The sequence below is a fragment of the Rhinatrema bivittatum genome, chromosome 5 (genome assembly GCF_901001135.1).
Source record: "Rhinatrema bivittatum chromosome 5, aRhiBiv1.1, whole genome shotgun sequence".
Classification (NCBI taxonomy): domain Eukaryota; kingdom Metazoa; phylum Chordata; class Amphibia; order Gymnophiona; family Rhinatrematidae; genus Rhinatrema; species Rhinatrema bivittatum.
Window position 1 is genome coordinate 363,067,237 of NC_042619.1, and position 23,073 is coordinate 363,090,309.

The 23,073-nt window shown below is 45.2% G+C and overlaps 1 protein-coding gene and 1 long non-coding RNA gene across 2 annotated transcripts in view; both read left to right on the forward strand.

Annotated features, from left to right (window-relative positions):
* Nucleotides 1-23,073, forward strand: part of ABCC4 (ATP binding cassette subfamily C member 4) — a 1,099,276-nt gene that overhangs the window by 291,644 nt on the left and 784,559 nt on the right. The gene's annotated exons all lie outside the window — the stretch shown is intronic.
* Nucleotides 63-23,073, forward strand: part of LOC115093071 — a 30,348-nt gene continuing 7,337 nt past the window's right edge. Inside the window, exon 1 of the long non-coding RNA XR_003857163.1 lies at nucleotides 63-99. This is a non-coding gene — a long non-coding RNA (uncharacterized LOC115093071). The remainder of the gene's footprint in view (nucleotides 100-23,073) is intronic.

Consider the following 23,073-nt stretch of genomic DNA (forward strand, 5'->3'; position numbering starts at 1 on the left):
GTGTCCTTGTATGGTGCTGTGAGGCTGACAGTCACGCTCTTCTTCCCCTCAGCTATTGAGAGAGCATCTGAGGCAATGATCAGTATACGGAGAATCAAGGTACATTAGAATAATACTGAGAAGAGTTGTACAGCCTCATAGGTTTGTGTAACCAGTACCTTTTCCCTTCGTTTGTTTGTCTTCATTGTGCCTATTATGAACTTAAGTGCACATGATTATCTTTCTGGGATTCTTGCATAAGTTGTCATAGAAAACGGGTATTTCAGATTGTTCGAAATACAAGGGTTATATTGTTTAGTAGACCTTCAGTCTTCTGAGAACTTAGTAATAAGAATCCATAAATTGTGTATAGGTAACTTTTTTTTTTTTTAAATTAATGCTTTATTGATTTTTACAAAGTATTACAAACATACTTTAAAGGAAAAGAAAAAGCAATTCAAAGGACGACATTACCAGGAATATTATTCTTAATCGGAAATCCAACACATTTACATGCTTTTAAGCGATGAAAAATGAAAGAAAATAGAGCCGAAACTAATTGGGAGTATTATTTAAGAAAAAAATTCCAAAAAGAAATTGACTTAACGTACAATGCTGGCTTTATATTTATGATTGTTGTGTGGAATCTGGTCCAGATGGACCAACAACAGTTCTAGCATACATAAATGTTTTCAATTGCTCTACAAGGGTGAAAACAAAATTCTCATCTTTACGCTTGACATTACATCTACTCGGATACCTTAACACAAATGTGTATCCTAGTGCCAACACTTGGGGTCTCAATTCTATAAATTCTTTCCGTCTAACCTGGGTAGGTCTTGATAGGTCTGGAAATATTTTAATTAACTGGCCATAGAATTCAACATTTGATTCAAAAAGAAACTTCATAACACTACTAACATCCCTTTCAGTAACAAAGGACACTAGGAGGGTTCCTCTATCTATAACTTCTATGTCGGAACTTTCAATAAATTGAGTTAAATTTTCCATAATTCCTATCTGAGCACCTCCTGGTTTTCTCATAGATTTCATTAGGAAAAAAGCTTTGTTAATTATCGGCAACTGTGACTCTTCAAATTTTAGACATTCAATCAAGAATGTTTTCAATGTAGATTGGACTCCTTCATCCAACATTCTGGGGAAATTAAGTAATCTTAAATTTAAATGTCTAGACTGGTTTTCAAGCATTTCCAATCACTTGTAGTGCATTCCGATATCTTTAATCACTTTAATGTTCACAGTTTGAATTTGACTCGTCACTTGTTAAACTATAACCAGCTTATTTCCTAGATCTGTTATTTGAGCTCCAAGATTCTGGTTTACAGTGTAATTCCGTTTCCATCTCTTGATATTTTGTGTCACAGTCAATGAAACATAGAAACATAGAAGTGACGGCAGAAGAAGACCAAACGGCCCATCCAGTCTGCCCAGCAAGCTTTCACACCTATTTGTTTTCATAATCTGTTACTCTGACCGCTGAGGTCAGGGCCCTTATTGGTAACTTTTTGGTTCCAATTCCCTTTCACCCCTACCATCGATGCAGACAGCAGTGCTGGAGCTGCATCTGAGTGAAGTATCTAGCTAATTGGTTTGGGGTAGTAACTGCCGTAATGAGCAAGCTACTCCCGTTTGTTTACCCTGCATGTGCAATTCAGCCATTGTTGGTTGTCTGAATAAAAATCCTCTTTATTTAATTCCCTCTGTTGCTGAAGCAGTGAGCTGCGCTGGATACTTATTCCAAGTCAAGTATCATGCTTAATTGATTCGGGGTAGTAGCCACCGTAACAAGCAAGCTACACCCATGCTTATTTGTTTACCCAGACTATGTAATTCATTCCTTGTTGGTTGATGCTGAATATAAATAATCTTTTCTTCATTTTCCCTGCCATTGAAGGAGAGAGCTATGCTGGATGTGCATTGAAAGTGAAGTATCAGGCTTATTTGATTTGGGGTAGTAACCGCCGTAACAAGCAAGCTACTCCCCTGATTTTTTGTGGATGCAAATCCTTTTTTCCACATTTCCTCTTGCCGTTGAAGCATAGAGCAATGTTGGAGTCGCATTAACTGTGTGTATGTTTATTGAATAAGGATATTAATCTCCAGGTAGTAGCCGTCATTCCCGCAAGCAAGCCACCCCTTGCCTCTTCTCTTCATTCACATCCTCTAGACTTTATGGATCCACAGTGTTTATCCCACGCCCCTTTGAAATCCTTCACAGTTTTGGTCTTCACCACTTCCTCCGGAAGGGCATTCCAGGCATCCACACCCTGTCCGTGAAGAAATATTTCCTGACATTGGTTCTGAGTCTTCCTCCCTGGAGTTTTAAATCGTGACCCCTGGTTCTGCTGATTTTTTTTGCAATGGAAAAGGTTTGTCATTGTCTTTGGATCATTAAAACCTTTTAAGTATCTGAAAGTTTGAATCATATCACCCCTGCTCCTCCTTTCCTCCAGGGTGACTAGCTGTCCCAAGCTAGCCACCAGATCCCACAACCTTTCCAGGGTAACAACAGTTGGTTTTTGGGGCAATTGTAACTTACCCCCCACTCGAACCATTGATAGTCCTGTTGCCTCCAGTCTCTGTGCCTCCAGGATCTTGCATTTCTCATCTGTGGGATCTAATGGGGATATAGATGAAAAGTTTCCTCCCATTATCCGCTCTTCCGATGCTCCCAACGGGCTTGAGAAGAGCTGCACTGCCGGCGTGGTTTTGCTTCCCTGGCGGTCCCCTCCCGTTGGTGCGATGACATCATCAAACTGCGCCGGTTCCTGGAGGTTGGCCCGTGTTGCCGGGGCCGGCGGAGGAGGACAATCCGGGGGGGCTGAGCATGGATTCCCCTGGTGGACTTGAAGCTCCCCCTTCGACATCCACAGCGGGGAGTTCCGCCCCTGTTTTCTCTGGTATTGCAGCGGCAAAAGCTGTAATCTTCCTCTGTCCGGTGGGTAATGCAGGTTCGGGAGGGTATACCCACAATTTACCCTTCCTTTTCACAGGCATTTCAAAAAGTAACCAACACTCAGAGGAGCAGCTTTACGAGCAGCCTCTCATGCCCCTGTATAGTTTACTTTTGCAGGTAGTGTAATGGAAAAACAAGAGTAGTTATAACTGTAACTGGCCAAAAAATTGATTTCCTAGCATATAGACAGATGAACTCAGGACCAGTGGGTTTATGCTCCCCTGCCAGCAGAAGGAGTCAGAGCAAGCTGACGTCACAGTATATATACTCCTGCAGTGACTCCAGCCTGCCAGTTTCTCTATCTCCAACAGAAAGTGGATGTGCATCTCCCTATGTGGATTGCTGTGAATTTTGAAAGGAGAATTTTATATTGAGAAATGAAAGCCCCGCTCTCCTGCGTTGATACCTAAAGGTCCCTCCTCCAGTTGAGAATTCCTGAGGTGATTTCCGTGGTCCCTCAGAGGTGTGCCTTGGTCTGGTAGCCAGCTCCCGGCGTGGACTTAGCTGCTTGTACAGTTGAAAGGCAGCAGGTGCAGAAGGTCGAGCACAGCAGTGATGGCAGATGACCTCTCACCCTGCAGCCGGAGACAGTCTCTGTACTTAGCTGGTAAGCACTGAGCTCCGGTAAGGTTTAAAAAAAAAACCCAACAACTTTTACCTAAGAGACAGGGTGTTAGGCCTTCCTTCAGTCTCCGTGCTCGGCGCACCATTCCGACATTGTTCCTGCTTCCGATGGGCGGGAACAGGGCAGCCTAGCGGGTTGAGTGGCCCAGGTGGGCTAGGCCCCACAGTAGGCTTTTCTCAGTGCACCACATGGTAGGCCACGGCAGCATTTTCACGTGCACTTGTGTGTGCTTTATTGCCCTTTACAGGACACCGTCTGCTCTGTGCACCTGCTAGGCGCAACCTTTGTGCACATAACTTTTTTTGTGCATGGTGATACGCTCCAGCTGGCTGCACTAGTAGTGCATGTGCCTTGCCGCGCTTACTGCTGGGACGCAGATAATTTGTGCGCACAAATTATCTAAGCGCAAGCCATTTGAAAGCACAGTTACTGCTGTTCATAGCACCGGTAAACAAGAAGCCTAAGTGTCTTTCTCTTTTTGTTGCCGGTCATATTAGGGCTTCTCAGCCTGACCTGTCTTCTAACATGTGTCAGCGCTGCTCGGATTTTGCTAAGCCTGGATCCTCTCATTCTCATGAGGTTCTGGTTACAGCTTTGGCTGGAAGAGCACCAGATCTTGGTACTCTTTTGACTGGCTTCTGTGCAGGATATAGCAGTTCAGTTGGGCCAGCTCCAGTACCTTCTGGGCTTGGCCTGGATCCAGCTGCTTTTTCTTGGATGGAGTTTTTTTTTTCAAGGATTACAAGCTTTGTTCAGGTGCAGTCCTCCACTTTGGTCAGGTCGGACCCTCATCCAGTGGTCCCTCTCTCTTCCGCTCCTACGGTTAAGCACCGTGGCACTCCTCTGTTCGCTATGGGTTTCCCCAGTGGGGACTCGGATGGCATGGATGATAGAGGATCCTGATTCCTTGGTGAGATTCCGCTTGCTTTGGAGCCATATCGAACCATGTTAGGATTCTTTCATAGATATGAACTGCCAGCTCTGATTTCGCAGACATTGAAAATGTTGGGAGTGCCTGGGGTGGATTTTTTTGTCAGAGCTGAAGAGGAATCCCATTTTGGTCTCCTTGCATAAAGTCTCTTGCTTTTTTCCTGTGATGAATGCCATTCAGGAATTGATTGATCTTGAATGGAACGCCTTGGAATCAAGTTTCAAAAGGGGTTGGGCATTGGAAAGCCCAACCCCTTGGAAAGCCCTCTGGATCCAGCTGTGAAAGAGTGTTTGCATTTTCCCTTTCCCAAAGTGGATGTGCTTGTCTGTGCCGTATCTAAATTGATGACTATCCCTGTGGAGGGAGGAGCGGCCTTGAAGGATGTGCATGATAGGCAGATTTAATCTATCCTTAAAAAGGCCTTTGTCACAGTGGCAAGGACCTTGCAGATTGCTTCCTGTTGCGCTCTTGTGGCATGCTCTTGTCTGTTTCTCTCTCAGGAGGTGGATGATTCCGAGTGAATTCCAGATCAGTTATGGAACCTGCTGCTGCCTTTTGGCAGACACAGGCTGTGATTGGGTCCATACCTTGTCCAGAGGAGTGGGTTCAGTAGTGGAGGCCAGATGTCAGCTGTGGTTACGGAATTGGTCATCTGACGCAGCCTCTAAGGCTAATCTTACAAAAAATCCCTTTCAAGGCTCACTCTTTTGGGAGCGAGGTTGGAAAAGCTGGCCAGTAAGTGGGGTGAATCTCTGGTTACCGGAGGATAAGAAGCAATTGCAGTGCCCCTTTTCTATGAAGGGTCGTCTCAGGGGTTCCAAGCATTTTTGTCCCTACAGAAATCTGACCTTTCATAGGACTCTGCCTTTTGGTAAGTCTGTCCCTTTTGTCCCAACAGTTTGAGAAGAGCAGGCGCGGTTGGCAGACCATCCCAAGCTTTCCAATGAACGCTTGCCAACCCGCCTTTGGGAAGAGAAGATAAGGAGATGCCTATCTCTCTTTTATCAGAGGTGGGTCAAGATCACATCGGATCAATGGTCCTGGAAGTGATATGGGAAGGATATGCCCTGAAGTTTCACAGCATTCCTCGGGATATGTTCATTGTGTCTCCTTGACACTCCCTGCAGAAGAAGAAGTAGGTAGTGGAGTCTATGCTTCTGCGGCTCTTCCGGCTGAGGGCTGTGGTTTCCATGCCTATGTCTCAGGAAAATATGGGGCGCTATTTCATTTATTTTGTTGTACCCAAGAATGAAGGTTCTTTTCGTCCCATCCTGGACCTTGAGTGTCAACCATCATCTGCAGGTGATTCATTTTCGCATGGAAACTTTACAATCTGTGATAATGGCCATACAATCGGGGGAGTGTCTGACCTTCCTGGATCTGTCTGAGACTTACCGTCTATTCCCATCTGTTTTGGAGCACCACGTTTTCTACAGTTTGCGGTGCTGGGTCGCCGTTATTTATTTATTTATTTATTTATTTAGGGTTTTGTTATCAGTTTTGGGTGCATCCCTTTGGTCTGGCCACCGCCGCCAGAACATTTTCCAAGGCCATGGTCGTTGTGGCGGCAGCATTGAGAAAAAATGGGATCTTGGTACACCCATCCGTGGACAACTGGCTGATTCGGACCAAGTCTTTGGCAGAGAGCAGTTTGGTGACCAAAAATGTGATTTTCTTGCTGCAGGAGCTCGGGTGGGTGGTGAACCTGGCCAAGAGCAGTCTCCGGCCTTGTCAATTGTTAGAGTATCTGGGAGTTCACTTTGACAAGGGGCTGGGCAAAGTTTTTCAACCGGATGCATGGATCCAAAAATTGATGTCTCAGGTGTGTCAGTCAGTTAGTGAACACTGTCTGCCTGATAGTGTGAAACTATCTACAGGTGCTCGGTTGATGGCAGCAACCCTGGATGTGGTGCCTTGGGCGAGGGCGCCTATGCATGTTTCCAGAGGCACTGTAAGTGGTGTCTCCCTATCGTCCCATCCTGATGTAGCCAGTTTCTTGAAGGGAGTGAAGCATCTTCAGCCTCCCTTGTAGTTGCCATCTCCTTTGTGGAATCTTAACCTGGTGCTGGATATTTTAGTGGGCCCTACATTTCGATCACTTCAATAACTGCAAGGAAAGGTTACGATCCTAAAGGCAGTGTTCCTGGTGGCTAATTGTTCTGTGCGTCACATTTCCGAGTTGCAGGCCCTGTCTTGCCGAGAGCCGTTCCTTCGGGTAACTCCAGGGATGTTGCAGATGCGTACTGTTCCATCCTTCTTGTGTAAGGTAATCTCTGAGTTCCATTTGAATCAGTCCATTTCTTTGCCGTCCATGACTAAGGTCAGGGATCGGAGGAGTATTGTCTCCTGCATTCCTTAGATGTCAAGAGACTTGTGTGGTATTTGGAGGTTTCTGAATCTTTCCAAAAGTCAGATAGTCTGTTTGTCCTTCATGGTGGAAGGAAGCAGAGCGAACCAGCTTCGCGGGCTACAATAGCTCACTGGATTAAGGAGGTGGTTACAGCCGAGTATGTGGATGCTGAAAAGCCGTTGCCTATTCAAGTTAAGGCTCATTCCACTAGAGCTCAGGCAGCGTCATGGACGGAGGTTAGGTTGTTGTTTCCCGTTGACATTTGCCGAGCTGCGACGTGGTCCCCTTACACACCTTTTCCAGGTTTTATCATCTGAATGTGCAGGCCCAGGAGGATGCAGCCTTTGCACGTGCAGTGTTGACTTGGCCACGGGCAACCTCCCGCCCTGTTTGGAAGTAGCTTTGGTACATCCCACTGGTCCTGAGTCCATTTGTCTTTACGCTAGGAAATGAAGAACTTACCTGATAATTTTGTTTTCTTTAGTGTAGACAGATGGACCCAGCGTCTCACCCTCGGCTGCCAACCGATTGTGTCAATAGTCTTCCTGGGCAGATACAGATCCCAAGGGATTACTGGTAAGTGTTCATCCAGTCCCCAGCTTGGAGTACCTGTGTTCTTCCTTGAGTTCATTGTTTATTGTTGATGGAGTACAGTTATGGTTGACTGTTTTTAATTACTGTGATGTGAGCTTGCTCCGTCTCCATCTGCTGGCAGGGGGAGCATAAACCCACTGGTCCTGAGTGCATCTGTCTATACTAAGGAAAACAAAATTATCAGGTATGTAATTTCTCCATTAATGATCAGTTATAAACACTACATAATTCAGGGACTCCCTGCAAAGCAGAGTTTGTTTTTTTTGATTGTAGATCTAAGTAATAAAAGCCCTATGTGTGTGTGTGTGGACGGAGGGTGGGCAAGTGAAATTTTGATGTAATATATTCTGTACTTAGGATTAACACCAGTGATGCATTATTATTTTTGAGTTTAAAAGTTTGTATTTCTGATGCTGGCTTACAAAAAGTTTATGATCTAGAGCAGTGGTTCTAAACTTTTTTCTGTTGGGATGCACCTGATAGATGATGCTCACATGCATGACACACTGAACACATGACCATTATGGGGCTAAATTTAAACATATATTCTGCATCCACAGGAATCCCGTGACGCCCAATAATAGGTGCATTTCAGAACTAGGATATTTTCCCGAAAAACTCACATATAAAAAAGGTATTTTGATACTAGTATCATTTCAGTATCACAAAAAAACCCTCTCTCTACTACCAGGCACATTGTAAAATACAAAAACTGGAAAAAAAAATGCTCAGCACATGAATAGCAAACCTGCCATACCATAACAGCACTAACTCCAAGGACTCAAACAGCAATAGCCATACCAATGAAAAGGCAGCAGTGCATCACCAATACATGTCCTATTGAGAAAACACAACAAATAAGACTGATACAAATGCCTACATGCTAATAAAATACCTCACCTTCGTCACACACACAGAACAGGCCTTCACCAAATATAGAATAAAAGATTACATATGAGGAGATAAAACTGGAATGGAAACCCCAAAAAGCCACTCTGCATGTAGTGCAAAACTGGAGAAAGAAAGAGAAAGGTATTTTCTCCTACACTAAGCAAAGTATATAAGATAGAAGAAATGCACATTCCCAAAACTGATATATTATGGCTTTTACATCTTGTCACTCTTCCTCCATGCCCCCATCATCCCTCATTTCTCCCAGTTATTCCATTTCAATCATCCCCTCATACATCCCTGTGCTTCCTCTCTCCCCTGCTCAACTCTCCCTACCCCCCTTCCTCCCCCTCCCTGTCCAACTACCCTGATTCACTGTTTCCTACCCCTTCCTGCTCAACAGTCCCCACATTCCCTCTCTTCCACCTCCCGCCCAGCATTTCCAACCTTCTTTGCCCTACCTCACCATAGGGTGAAGAGAACATTAGCATTATCACTTCTAGGCCCAGCGGGGGAAGATAAGTTAGTGTTCCATCAGACCCAGAAGAGCAGGAGTTTGGCAATGTCTCTCTTTGACCTTGGTGAATGAGGAAAGCCTCCCACTGAGCCAAAAAAAGGAGAAGGAAGCAAGAGTAGCCTCCCATCAGGCCTGATAAAGGAGAAGCCAACCAACTCCCATCTGGGCTGATGAGAGATCAGCCTCCTTCTGGCCCTGTGACACACCTCCCAGGACCTTGTGACACACTAGTGTGTCCCGACACATCTGTTGAGAACCATTGATCTAGAGCACATTTTTCAGACCATTAAAATTAGTCCATTAATTTGCTACTAGAAAGGAAACAATAAGATCCTTTCCTGATATAGGTTTTTAGCTTTTGTTAAGATTCTTTTATGGCAGCTAGGGGCATTTGACATCAAAAGCTTTTGGACATTAAGGAGTTCATGGTATTTCTCCAAGGGACAAGCAGGATGGCAGTCCTCACACATAAGGGTGACATCAGATGGAGCCTGGCACGGAAAACTTATGTCAAAGTTTCTAGAACTTTGAGCCTCATGATATGTTCATGCATTCAATATACCACACGTCCATGCGGGGTCCCCTCAGTGTCGTCTTTTCCTCAGAGCCATGCGTCTCGGTGTTGGATGAGCCTCAACTTTTTCTTCAATTTTCAAACTTTTTTTCACAATTAATTTTTCATGTTTCCTCCTGCAGTCAGTGCAGAGTCCCTAGCGCTCCCTAGTGCTCCCTAGTGCGGGAGCACTAGGGAGCGATCCCGCTTTCGGCGAGAATGGTGTGCCCTTGGACCATGACGCGACTGCAGAGAGGAGCTCCGTGGAAGCACCGAGGCAGGGGAGACGTATCCCGGCACAGGCGGACAGGCAGAAGACCAGGTACTCGGACCTCCGCCGAACCTGACACTTCAGTAGAGACCCAACAACGCAATGTGAGTCTCTGGGGTAGCCCTCGGCACTCAATAGCCCTTTTGGACCTGCCGTACAGGAACGGCAAATGCTCCAGGCGAACAGTCGAGGGCAGACGATGGAATTGGAACAAGACGAGACTTGAAGACTGAAGATGATCAGACTATACTTGAAGACGGGGATCAGGCGAGGACTTGATAAGGATGAGGCAAGGCTGAAGAGAAGAACATTAGGGTCACTGATGAAGACACTTGCTGAGTGAATAGACAACAGAAGAGTTAAAACTCAGTTTGAAGGTATCTGGCCATGACTCATAGCAGCATCCATCCTGAACTGAGCTTCCGGGGACCAGGCGTGATTGGCGCAGGCCAACCAGAAGAAGCGATGGCTTCAGACCCAGCATGGAAGATGCATCCCTCTGATGTTGAAGCGAGGGCGGTCCACTAGGTGGTAGATCTGGACCCAGGCTATCTGAGAAGAAGGCTACCCTGATGAGGGAGCTAAAGGATCTGAACGCTTGACAGCGAGATCTGAAGACGAGGACAATTTGACACAAAGACGTCTGGCACGTCAGGACAACTGGACTTCCACCCCCAAGACACTCAGTCAAGAGCATCAAGGAGGTGTCAAGTGAACTGGAGAACAAGACATCTGAGACATCTAGACTTTGGACCCCCAGGTCACCCAACAAAGAGCAGCGAGGAGGGCTCCGAGAGGCAGAACAGGAGGACTGAGTTCTGGAAGGACAGGACATCAGAAGATGAGGACTTCAGGAAGATCTGAAAGTGAGACATCAGGATGGTCGGACGACGAAGACATCTGAAGACAAGGACTTAGGATCCGGCGAGAGACCAAAACATGGAACGAAGATGCAGATGAGGAACCACAAAGGAAGACAAGGAATTCCCACGAAGAACAGAGTGCCTTGAAGAAGCGGAGGAGGGCATTGTCGGAGTCTCCTGGACCGAAGAGCTGGAACAGAGAATCCAGGAGCAGTCCCAACTCCAGAACTGACTTTGCGAAGGCGAAGAGGAACTGAAAGCGGAGCCCTTTTGTAGGCTGAAAAGGAATACCTAGGATGACATCATAAGGAGGAGCCAGGAGGACTGGCCCTTAAATGCTGAGAGGGAGGCGTGGTCTCGCGCCTAAGGAGGTAGGAGGCAGGACCCTGGAGAGTGGCCATGCTGAAAGGAAGAAGAAAGCAGGCCCGGCTTCCTGCCGCAACGAGAAGAAGGCTTCATGGCAGCCTCCAGGCCGTGAAGAGGAGGTCCAGGTGGCCGCAAGAAAAGGAGCAATGATGTCGGCGGCTCCTGCCGCGAAGAGGACGCTGGAAGCGGCTCTCCCTGCTGCAGGAGGGTCCCAAGCAAGAACAGCTCCATGCGCCGAGGGAGGCAGGCTTCCGGGCTGCATGGGAACAGTGTCTGCGGCCTCCTGGCAGCTGGATGAAGAAGGACATCGGTGGCTCCTGCTGAAGCGGAGAGGAAACATCGGCGGCCTCCTGTCTGCAAGAAGGAAACACCAGCGCTGGTAGACCCGCCGCTGAACCACTGTGGCAATTTCAGGCCGCGACAGCGGGAGGAGAACATCGGCGGCCTCCGGGCCCACATAGAGGCACGGAGGACAGTGTCGGAGAGCCGTCTGGCAGAAGAAATGTGAGAGGCTGCTTGTGGGCTTGTTCCCACAAACAGAATCGTAACACCCCGGTTCTCTCATTAGTGTCCTAGATAGGTTTTTCAATGTTTCTGGATAAGTTTAGTTTTGTTGTCGATCCTCAGGGGCGGCACTGCTTTTGATGCCCACCGACCATTGCAGCCACTGTCATAGATTTCGATCTCGCAGCCCTTTTGTTTCAAGACAACATGTTCACTTCTGGCTATAAGAAGATGCCCCAGGTGTGTGAGGACCATGTCTATCATGGACCCCATGATAGATGTGTCCTCTGCCTTGGGGTATCGCATGACGTCCAGGGTTGCAGCAAATGAGCCAAAATGAATCCGAAAGGACGTAAGATCTGGCTTGACAAGATGGAGCGCCTTTTCAGGCTGGAGATGTCCGATGCCGTGGCATCGAGGGATGTCTGAGCTCTACTGATGGACACCAAGTTATTGACATCCGCTGCCTGGGATGCTGGAGTCAGGCCATCATCCGACTCCTCCAGGTTGAGGAGGTCAGGTTTGTTGCCTTTGACCTCGGCACTAGGGAAGAACAGAGAGGGTAGCCAAAGAAGCATTGGCATCGGTCCCCATCGATGTAAGTTGCTAGGCATGGGGATGCACCAGCTTCTGCTGTGATGCCCCCAAAGCGACCCCTTGGTGAGCAGATCCAAACCTCCATTGATGGCAGGGATATGTCATGGTGTCCACCGGTCCCAGTGCCCACCACCGATCCTTGTCTCTGTTCCAAAGAGGATCTGGTTTTGCCTCCTGGGTCCCAGCCTGTCCTGGCTTCTGCAATTTTGAGGAGGTACTGGAGAAGCATGTGCAACACGCTATGGAGAAGGTGAAGCATGGCATCAGCATCTGACCATCGATGACATAGGCACAGTCATTCCTCGAGCCGCTGCTAGAGTCCTTGCACGTGCTCATTGTCATGTTACCAACCCCATCTTCTATGTCAGTTCCCAGAGTGGCATTTATGCCCTGTGGGGCACTGGCGCTGCTGCCATCCGATCTGGTGCTTGTCCCCAGCTCTTTGGAGGAAAAAGCTCCCCCGGTGTTGGGGAAGTCACCAGGGCCTAGGCTAAAATGGCCAATCGAACCGGTGCTACACCGTTGGCCAGGGGCTAAGTGCCCAGGGCCTTGTCATCAGTTGAAGACAGCGGAGATGAGGGCATTTGTGAGCCCTGGGGAGTGATTCCTTTGATGTTTTTGATAGTGCTTCAGATGGACTCTCCTCAGAACCATTTTCTCCAGACAATCCAAGGAAGTCTCCACCAAAGGACCTCTCCTTCGCAAGATTTGTTTGGGTGATGGTGGAGGCCCATCTTATTTCAGTTGCAGACTGAAAAGGATACCAGGCACAAAATGCTAAATATCCTCCAGTGTGTGGAGCCTCCCAAGGAGATCATGGTAGCCCCAGTGCATGAGATCCTTGTGGAGTTACTGATGAGAATGTGGGAACACCCCCTCACAGTGCCTCCCGTTAACAGGAAGTCAGATGTGGGTTTGACACGCGTTAGCTGCCCCACCAATCAATGGTCATCTAGTCTGGTATCAAGAAGGCCAAGGACTCTCGGACCCATTCTTCGGCATACCCAGGTAGGATCAAAGAGCAATGGTTGCTCTTGGGATGAAGATTTTCCAGGACTGTCTGCTCATTGCCTGCCTAGCAGCCTAAAAGCTCTACATGAGCCAGTACATGTGCGACATCTTGAAGTGGGTGCAGGAGGTTGCCAAGCAACTGCCTCAGCAGCCTCCAGTTGCTGTTGCATAAGGATCCGGAGTGCGGAAAACACGGAGTCTGTTCAACCTACAATGTTTTCAAAATGGCATCAAGGGTCTCTGCAGCAGGAATCAGTGCCCGCAGGCTCACATGGTTGTGGGCCTTGGATATCTGACCAGAGGTGGAGGGGTGATTCGCTGATGTGCCATTTACAGGAGAGAACATCTTCAGCGATAAGGTAAAGGCTGCAGTGGCCCAGATCTGGGATCACCATGCGACATACCAACAACTGTCCACTGGCACTCAAGACCTGTCATCCTCAGTAAGCAGGCCATCAAGGTTTGGACCCAGGAAGTCCTTCTTCCACATGAAAAGGTACTATCCTCTGCCCCTTTCACTCCTGTCAGCAACATTCAGGAATGTCATAGCTGTTCTAGACAACAGAGGGCCCTGAAGTCCCTGCCTGCCCTCCGTCAACTCTGGATCACAGGGATCATGCCAAGTCACCTGTACCCAGAGCAATCGAACTGCTGGTTGGGGGAAGGCTATTCTTTCTGAAGCGGTGGCCCAGTGTACCTTTAACCAGTGGGTTCTTTCTATTGTTCATGAAGGGTACAAACTAAACCTATTGGGTGCCCTGTCAAATTGCCTTGAGCCCATCTCTGGGCTCAGTAGCATATCAGGAGGTAATAGTATCGGAGATCTCCTCCCTTGTAATAGCTATGGCAGGGACTTTACTCCCAGTTATTCCTGATACAAAGAAAACAGGCGGACTCCATCCCATCCTAGATCTAAGGGCCTTGGAATAAGTTCATCAAAAGAGAAAAATTCAAGATGTTTTCCTGGGAACCCTGATACCATTCTTGCTCCCTTGATCTAAAAGATGCCTACACTCACATCGAGTACTTCCCAGGTCACGAAGTATCTATGGTTCTTGGTGGGAAAACATGTCCAGTAACATGTTCTGCCATTTGGGCTTGTATCAGCCCCCACTTGCCTTCATGAAATGCATAGCCGTGGTGCCAATGCACCTTTGCAGACTGGGAGCTCACATTTTCTCATCTCTGGATGATTGATTTGTCAAGAGCACCTCTCTGGTGAGGGCTGAGGAGTCCATGTGCTCGACCATCTGCATGCTGGAGTTTAGGGCTTGTCAGCTACCCCAAGTCCCATTTTAGCCCATCACCACAAATGGACCTTCATTGGAGACCTGTAGGCACAACTGAGGTCAAGGCTTCTGCCTGGCAACGGGCCATCAACCTGATAACCATCGTGGCGGTAATTCAACAGAGTCAGCAGGTATCAGCCTGGCACACGTTGAGGTTGCTGGGCCACATGATGGTACAGTAGACGTCGCCCCCCTTGGCATGTTTGCACATGAGAGTCTAGTGGACCTTAAGGTTGCAATGGCAACAAGCTTCTCTAGGGACCTCCAGGATTGCATCCAATCACATTGTCCCTCTGGACATTTTTGTCCTGGTGGCGAGAAATTTAGAATCTAGTAAAGAGGGTGTCATTTCAAAGTCCTCTCACCCAAATTGTCCTTACCATGGATATGTCACCCTAGGCTGGGGAGCTCATGTAGATGGACTCAGCATCTAGGGTTTGTGGTCTGCCCAGGAACGCCTCTGTCAAATCAATTTCTGGAGCTCCAGGCAATCAGGTCAACTGTCTAACCAAATTGTACTGATATAAACTGACAGCCAAGTAGCAATGTAGTATGCCAACAAGTAGGGGAGGGTACAGGATCATACTACTTGTGTCTGGAAGCAGTCCAGATCCGGTCATGGGCACTCTTCCCATGGGATGTTGGTCAGGGCCATGTATCTGGCCGGAACTGAGAATGTAATAGCGGACAGACCGAGTTGTGCCTTCAAACCCCATGAATGGTCTGTAAACCAAGGGTTGTGACTCGGATCTTCCACCACTGGGGAAATTCGGACCTGGATCTCTTTTGCAGCGCCTTGGAGAACAGGAAGGTTCTTCAGTTCTGCTCCTTATACAGGACACGTGGCAAACCAGCTCAGATGCCTTTGCCTGCCATGGGCAGATCTATTTATCTATTTATTTATTTAAATTATTGCTATACCATTTTTGCAATTATATAATTGATCAAAGCGGTTTACATAGCCAACATAAAATAATAGCAACTAAAAGATAAAATAAATTACAAAAATGTCTGCGTTTCTTCCAGCTCCACTGGTAGTGAAGACCTTGAAGTTTCACAAGGACAAAGGACTATGGTCCTTATTGCCCCACTTTGGCTGAATCAAGTTTGGTTTCTACTTCTTTGGGAGATGTCCATCTAGAAAACCGATCAGGCTGGGACTTTCCCAAGATCTCATCACCCAGGATTGAGGCAGGTTGCGCCATCCTAACCTCCAGGCCCTGTCACTCACAGCCTGGAAGTTGAGAGGTTGATATTGTAACCACTCGATCTCTTGGAAGATATATCTTGGATCCTGGTGGCTTCCAGAAAGCCTTCCACTAGAAAGTCCTACGGATTGAAGTGGAGGAGGTTTTTCATGTTGTGTGAGCAGAAGGCCCTGGATCCTTTCTACCTGCTCCCCACAAAAACAGCTTGATTACCTTCTATACCTTTTGGAAGCTGGTTTTGAAGAGTTCATCTGAGTGCAATTGGCGCATAACACTGTGGTGTAGATTGTAAGCCCATCTCTGTACAACCTAATGGCTGTACATTTCATGCGGAACCTGCTTCAGTTAAAGCTTCCCCTAAGGCTCCCACTGTATCTTGGGACCTCAACATGGTGTTGGTCTCAGCTGATGAAATCTCTCATTGAGCCATTGTGCTCCTTGACCTGAAGTACCTGACCTGGAAGGTCATATTTTTGATGGCATCACTTAAGTACGCAGAGTCAGCGAGCTCCAGCCCTTAATAACTTATCTACCTTACACTAATTTTTTTTCACAACAGGGTGGTTTCTGCCTAAGGTAGTGTCAGACTTCTATCTTAACCAGGCCATAGTTCTGTGAATGTGTTTTTTTTTTTCCCCAGGCCCCATTTGCACCCAAGGCGAACAAGCCCTGCACGGTTTTGGACTGCAAAAGAGTCTTAGCCTTCTGTCTGGAGCAGATAGAAACCTATAGACAATACACCCAAACTCTTTGTTTCTTTTGATCAGATCAAGTTGGGGATCACCTTTGCCAAGCAGACTGTATCTCCCTTCTGTTACGCCTAGATGGTACTGCATGTTGGGGGCCATATCAAGGCTTATTCTGTTTGAGCCATGGCAGCGTCTGTGGCCCTACTTCTGAGCAGTCTCCATGGAGATCTGAAAGACTGAGACGTGGTGTTCCATCCATCTCATTCACATCACATTACTATCTGGATAGGTATGACTGATGTGACAGTAGATTTTGCCAATCTGTCATTTGGAACTTGTTTGAGGTGTAGAACTCAACTCTGTTCCTGCCTAGGGCCTGTTCTTTCTTTTCTTTCCTTGCTACCAAAAAACTAGTGCTGTACTTGTTGGCATTTATTTTGGTGTTTTGTTGGTCTCCTTTTTTGTTGGGGGGCAGCCTGTAGCTAGGGATTTACCTATGTGTGAGGACTGCCTTCCTGCTTGTCCTTGGAGAAAACAGAGTTGCTTATCTGTAATAGGTGTTCTCTGAGGACAGCAGGATGCTCACAAAACCTGCCCGCCCACCCCACAGAGTTGGGTTTCCACTACATAGGTTTTCTCATTTTTATTTTATTACTATTTTAATTCCCCCAGCTGATTTTAATCCTTCCTACAGGTTTAAGCCAGTCACTCTAAAAGGATTATGCAACTGAACCAAATTCCTCAGGCCTGAGCAACACAAGATGGACAACCAACCATGTGGTGGTCTCTGCAGTTTTAATACTGAGGAGAAAAAGCTGCTATTCTTCATATCAAGCATCTGTTTCACTTTAGAATTTGTTGGAACTCCTGGACACAAACTTGCTGAATCTGTGGCCCTTGACAATGTTGTATGCAGTGATGAAGCTCATTATTGTTCGGCAGATGTCTTCTGACTTTTATGCCAGGATCTTTGTAAGACTATGTATATACGTATCAGCTAAGATGAAGTCATATTGGAAGCCCATCAATCCTATGCTAACTGGTTATAGTAAAATCCAGTCAATATTAACTTGGATAATATGCCTTGAGAAAAGAAAAGGACTTTGGAGCTACTAATTTGAGACCACTGCACTACTTGCTGATGTTCATGCAAACTTCAAATTTAAGAATTTGGCACCCGAGCCTTTTCACAAACCTCAAGCTAAGCTTTGAGACTGGCTCCCAGCTCAGACCAGTCCTGCTCCATTAGCTCAAGAGTACTTGCCATTCTTATCCTTGCCTAAGTCATTGCAACCCAAGCCATCTTCACCCAGTCTCTTTCTTGCATAGCTTAAGGAGGCATCTGTAAGTACTCTGGGTCTGCTGCCCTGAGATGGTGGTATTAACCTGTTATTTGCCTGCTGGAGGAGCAGCCAGCTTCCCTCTATACTAAGACAGAAATCTGCTTCTCTAGAAAGACAACCCGACTGTAGCAGAGAATGGGAAAGCCTGAGACTATAAGAACATAAGAAAATGCCATACTGGGTCAGACCAAGGGTCCATCAAGCCCAGCATCCTGTTTCCAACAGTGGCCAATCCAGGCCATAAGAACCTGGCAAGTACCCAAAAACTAAGTCTATTCCATGTAACCATTGCTAATGACAGTGGCTATTCTCTAAATGAACTTAATAGCAGGTAATGGACTTCTCCAAGAACTTATCCAATCCTTTTTTAAACATAGCTATACTAACTGCACTAACCACATCCTCTGGCAACAAATTCCAGAGTTTAATTGTGCGTTGAGTAAAAAAGAACTTTCTCCGATTAGTTTTAAATGTGCCCCATGCTAACTTCATGGAGTGCCCCCCTAGTCTTTCTACTATCTGAAAGAGTAAATAACCGATTCACATCTACCCGTTCTAGACATCTCATGATTTTAAATACCTCTATCATATCCCCCCTCAGCCGTCTCTTCTCCAAGCTGAAAAGTCCTAACCTCTTTAGTATTTCCTCATAGGGGAGCTATTCCATTCTCCTTATCATTTTGGTAGCCCTTCTCTGCACCTTCTCCATCGCAATTATATGTTTTTTGAGATGCGGCGACCAGAATTGTACACAGTATTCAAGGTGCGGTCTCACCATGGAGCGATACAGAGGCATTATGATATTTTCCGTTTTATTCACCATTCCCTTTCTAATAATTCCCAACATTCTGTTTGCTTTTTTTGACTGCTGCAGCACACTGAACCGACGATTTCAATATGTTATCCCACTATGACGTCTAAATCTCTTTCTTGGGTTGTAGTACCTAATATGGAACCAACATTGTGTAATTATAGCATAGGTTTATTTTTACCCTATATGCATCACCTTGCACTTATCCACATTAAATTTCATCTGCCATTTGGATGCCCAATTTTCCAGTCTCACAAGGTCTTCACGCAATTTATCTCAATCTGCTTGTGATTTAACTACTCTGAACAATTTTGTGTCATCTGCAAATTTGATTATCTCACTCGTCGGCATTTCTTTCCAGATCATTTATAAATATATTGAAAAGTAAGGGTCCCAATACAGATCCCTGAGGCACTCCACTGTCACTCCCTTTCCACTGAGAAAATTGTCCATTTAATCCTACTCTCTGTTCCTGTCTTTTAGCCAGTTTGCAGTCCACGAAAGGACATCGCCACCTATCCCATGACTTTTTACTTTTCCTAGAAGCCTCTCATGAGGAACCTTGTCAAACACCTTCTGAAAATCCAAGTATACCGGTTCACCTTTATCCACATGTTTATTAACTCCATCAAAAATGTGAAGCAGATTTGTGAGGCAAGACTTGCCTTGGGTAAAGCCATGCTGACTTTGTTCCATTAAAGCATGTCTTTCTATATGTTCTGTGATTTTGATGTTTAGAAAACTTTCCACTATTTTTTCCTGGCACTGAAGTCAGGCTAACCGGTCTGTAGTTTCCCGGATCGCCCCGGGAGCCCTTTTTAAATATTGGGGTTACATTAGCTATCCTCCAGTCTTCAGGTACAATGGATGATTTTAATGATAGGTTACAAATTTTTACTAATAGGTCTGAAATTTCATTTTTTAGTTCCTTCAGAACTCTGGGGTGTATACCATCCGGTCCAGGTGATTTACTATTCTTCAGTTTGTCAGTCAGGTCTACCACATCTTCTAGGTTCACCGTGATTTGATTCAGTCCATCTGAATCATTACCCATGAAAACCTTCTCCATTACGGGTACCTCCCCAACATCCTCTTCAGTAAACATCTATCTTTGTGACATCTTCATCTACTCCTAATCAGCATAACTGGCTAAATTACTACTTTAAGCTGGGTAGTTTAATTGGCATTGCATTTGAGAAGTGCAAGTGGCTTTGAACTATATACAGGGGTTTCATAACTTTTGTAATGCACGATTTGCTCTGTTAAACCAGAAACCTAAAACAATATGTACCATATACAAAACGTATATTTTATGCTGCTACAATAAAACTTATCTGCCTCAAGAAAGGTGCAGGCATTGTGCCCTCTTTATGTGAACTTGGACCTTATTTTATCTAATTTAAATGTCAAATCACATAAGACTAATTATCCCTTATGCCCCAACACACTGTCCCTCATTCCCAGCAAATATTCTCTCACTCTGTCTCCCCCCAACTCATCCCTTACCACCTGTCTCCCCCGCAGCAATTTCTCCACACTCTTTCCCCATCCCCCATCTTATCCTCACTGGAATCTCCTAGCTGTCAGTCTCTACCAGTTGATTCCCCGTCCCTCTCTTTCCTGCTTGCTAATGATTCTGTAGGCATTGGTTGTCGTCTTCTTGCATTGCACCGTTCTGAGTGTGAGCAACATTGTGGCTGAAACCCTACACTGTTCTCATCATGAGAACAGAGTGGAAGTTTGGGTACTGTATAGCTAGTGCTGAGTATTACATGGTGCAGGAAGCAGACAGCACTGGCTCCTCCTCCTCCAGGTTTGTAGCACCCTGCTCTTCAGTCAGATACTGCTCCGCTGGCAGTTCCTCCTCTTTTAGCTCACAGAGCCTGTTTTTAATATTGCCATTCTCATAAAGCTGGCTTTTCAAGAATTTTGTGCAGGCAAAAGTAAATTCTGTGCTGAGTGTGGAGGGGAGTTTTGCATTCCACCGTCCAGCAGAAGTAAGCTGTAAGACACCCTTTGCTTAGTGATGTCTCAAGTTTTCTGCATATTTTTATAGATGATGTTAGAAAAAGCATACAAAGGCATGGCTTTGGAATGCTTTCCGACATAGATTTGTAGAAGGGGGTAATGGGGTTCTTCAGTAGATGCTATCCTTCTGAATAGTCATTCCACTTGTTGCAACATGTTCTGCTTGTTGCAACTCTGAGGTAAGCAGGGGAGGGGAAAGTAGCTTAGAGGGTGCCTGTGTGTAGGATTGTGGTGCTTAAGGGAGGGAGTTAAAAACTGTGATATTTTGGAAGCACACCCATTCCAAAAGCCTGCCACCCCTCCTTTCTACCAGCAGCATGGCCCAGAACAAAAAAATAGGAAGATTTAAATTTGCTTGACTGCCCCAAAACATTCTAGTCTTGGTTCAAACTTTAGAAAGCAAGCAAGGAAGCTTGTGGAACATGCACATACATAGTGATAAATCTCTGATGTGTGTCTATGTAGCTTGCTTATTGTGGCAGTACTACCCCTAACCAGTTAAGCCTAGATACTTCATTTAGATGCAGCTCCAGCACTGCTCTCTACATCAGTGGTGGGGGTGGACGGTAACTAGAACCAAAAAGTTACTAATAAGGGCCAAGAGTAACAGATAAGTATGAGAAAAAAAAATGTGTGAAAGCTTGCTGGGCAGACTGGATGGGCTGTTTGGTCTTCTGCCATTATTTCTATGTTTCTATCTGGTTGAATTTCTCTCTGGTTTTCTTCCACATGGGTGGATAAGCAGATAAATCAGTACTAGCTCCTTCCATATATTATGTTCATTGGTCTATGGTACATATGGAGATATCTGCCTATGTACTGCCGAGGCCTTTGCACATATCCCAAAAAACTGTTCTGTAATGTTTTCAAACGTTTTATATACAGATTGTAGGTAATTCTTTGTTTACTGGGTCATGGTCTAAGTGATGGGTCTCTAAGCAAACTGTTAAGGTTCTAGAAACTGTTAAAAATGCAATATGGCTCATTTTCTTTTTCTTTCATTTTAAAATGAAATCCGTAAACATTTCCTTAATTTTATGTATGTACATTGTAATATTTCACAAAAGTGGGGGGAGGTGGTGGGCTTGGTTTTTAATGTGTTTGTAGTTGGAAGGAATTCAGTTTAGCAAATAAAGAAGTGCTGCATGCTAGCTGTGATATTACTCAACCCAACAGGCAGGGCGCTTTCACCTAAATATGAACCCAGAAACATAAAATTCAATTTTTCTCCTTAATTAAATTGTACAAGAAAAGTGTATTTTAATAAGATAGTTATATTTGTGGATCACTCTTAATAATTCCATAATGCACTATGATGCTTTAATACATTTTTCACAAAACCTGAGAAATTTGTATCCCCCCGACCAAAGGAAAATGGACAAACCCCAAAACAAAGATTGAGGACAGTTTGTTCTCAGAAAATATTGACCCATTGTTTCTGATTTTCAAACTCCTCAGCCTCTCCCACTTCCTTCCACCAAGCCAAATTTAGTGGCTTTTCTGTTCCTCTTTTGGACTGTTATTTTGCCTCTGTCCCCAATCCCTCCTCCCTTCAGACCTCTTTTACATAACACTTTCTAACATTTCATCATAAAAGTGCATCTTTTATTGCACATGTTTTACTTAGCTGTTTTCTTTATCTTCCTTTTTGTTTGAATCCCAGCAATAGTGATCTACCATATATCCTTGTCTCTGTCTATCCCATGTATTAGTTGATAGGTGAGTTGAGACCAAAATCCATTGAAATGCATTGACCAGTGCATAAGTCGAGATTTAAAATGAGTGATCAATCAGGAAGGTAATTCAAGAAAGCCATGAATAAAAATAAATAAATAAATTCACCTGGTGCACTAATTTAAGACAGGTCACAGGCATCACAAGAGTTAGACACACACATTAAGTTAAGTGGCTAACTCTGAGTATTGGAGTTGGCCGCTTAACTTATGTGGCTAACTCTGCTCTGTTTTGGTGGTTCACGTGTAATTAAAGCACGTACCTTGGAGACTTTATAGTATACGTGGAAAAACGGATAGTATACGTGAACAAGTTGAGATGGCTTTTATGGGCCTATTTTCCAGTATAAATTTCTCGACTTATACACGAGTATCTACAGTAAAAATGTTTCCCCAATGGAATAAATCAATTTCAGAATTCCTAGGGGACTAGGAAGGAGAATTTCCCAACCTCAGAGTTCTGGAAGTTTTCATATCAGATTCCATACCCATTTCAAGTGTTCCCCCCAGGTCATGAGAGAGCTTCTTAGATTAGTTCTTATCTGCTATCTTGAAATAAATCCTTTTTGGCTGGAGTTAAGACAGCTGGTGCTTTCTGTATCACTTGTGCCATGCTCTGAATTAAGCAGTGCAACTATTATGTAACTGCCAATCTTAGAGCTTTGAAAAGGATGGTATGTAGAATATTTGCAGGCACAATTTATTTATTTTATTTATTTATTCGAGATTAAAAATCACATCATGCTGGTTTACATAAAACAAGGGGGTGTGAAAACAAGTAAAACGTAACATTAACAAGTGCAAACATTTGAAACTCCAAGTTATTAGATTATTGAAATTGTGCTTTTTTTTTTTTTTTTTTTAATATTTAACTAGTTGAAACACATAAAACATCTGTGATTCAAATGAGTATTTCTTTTGAAGCATCCCTCTCCTCCTCTTC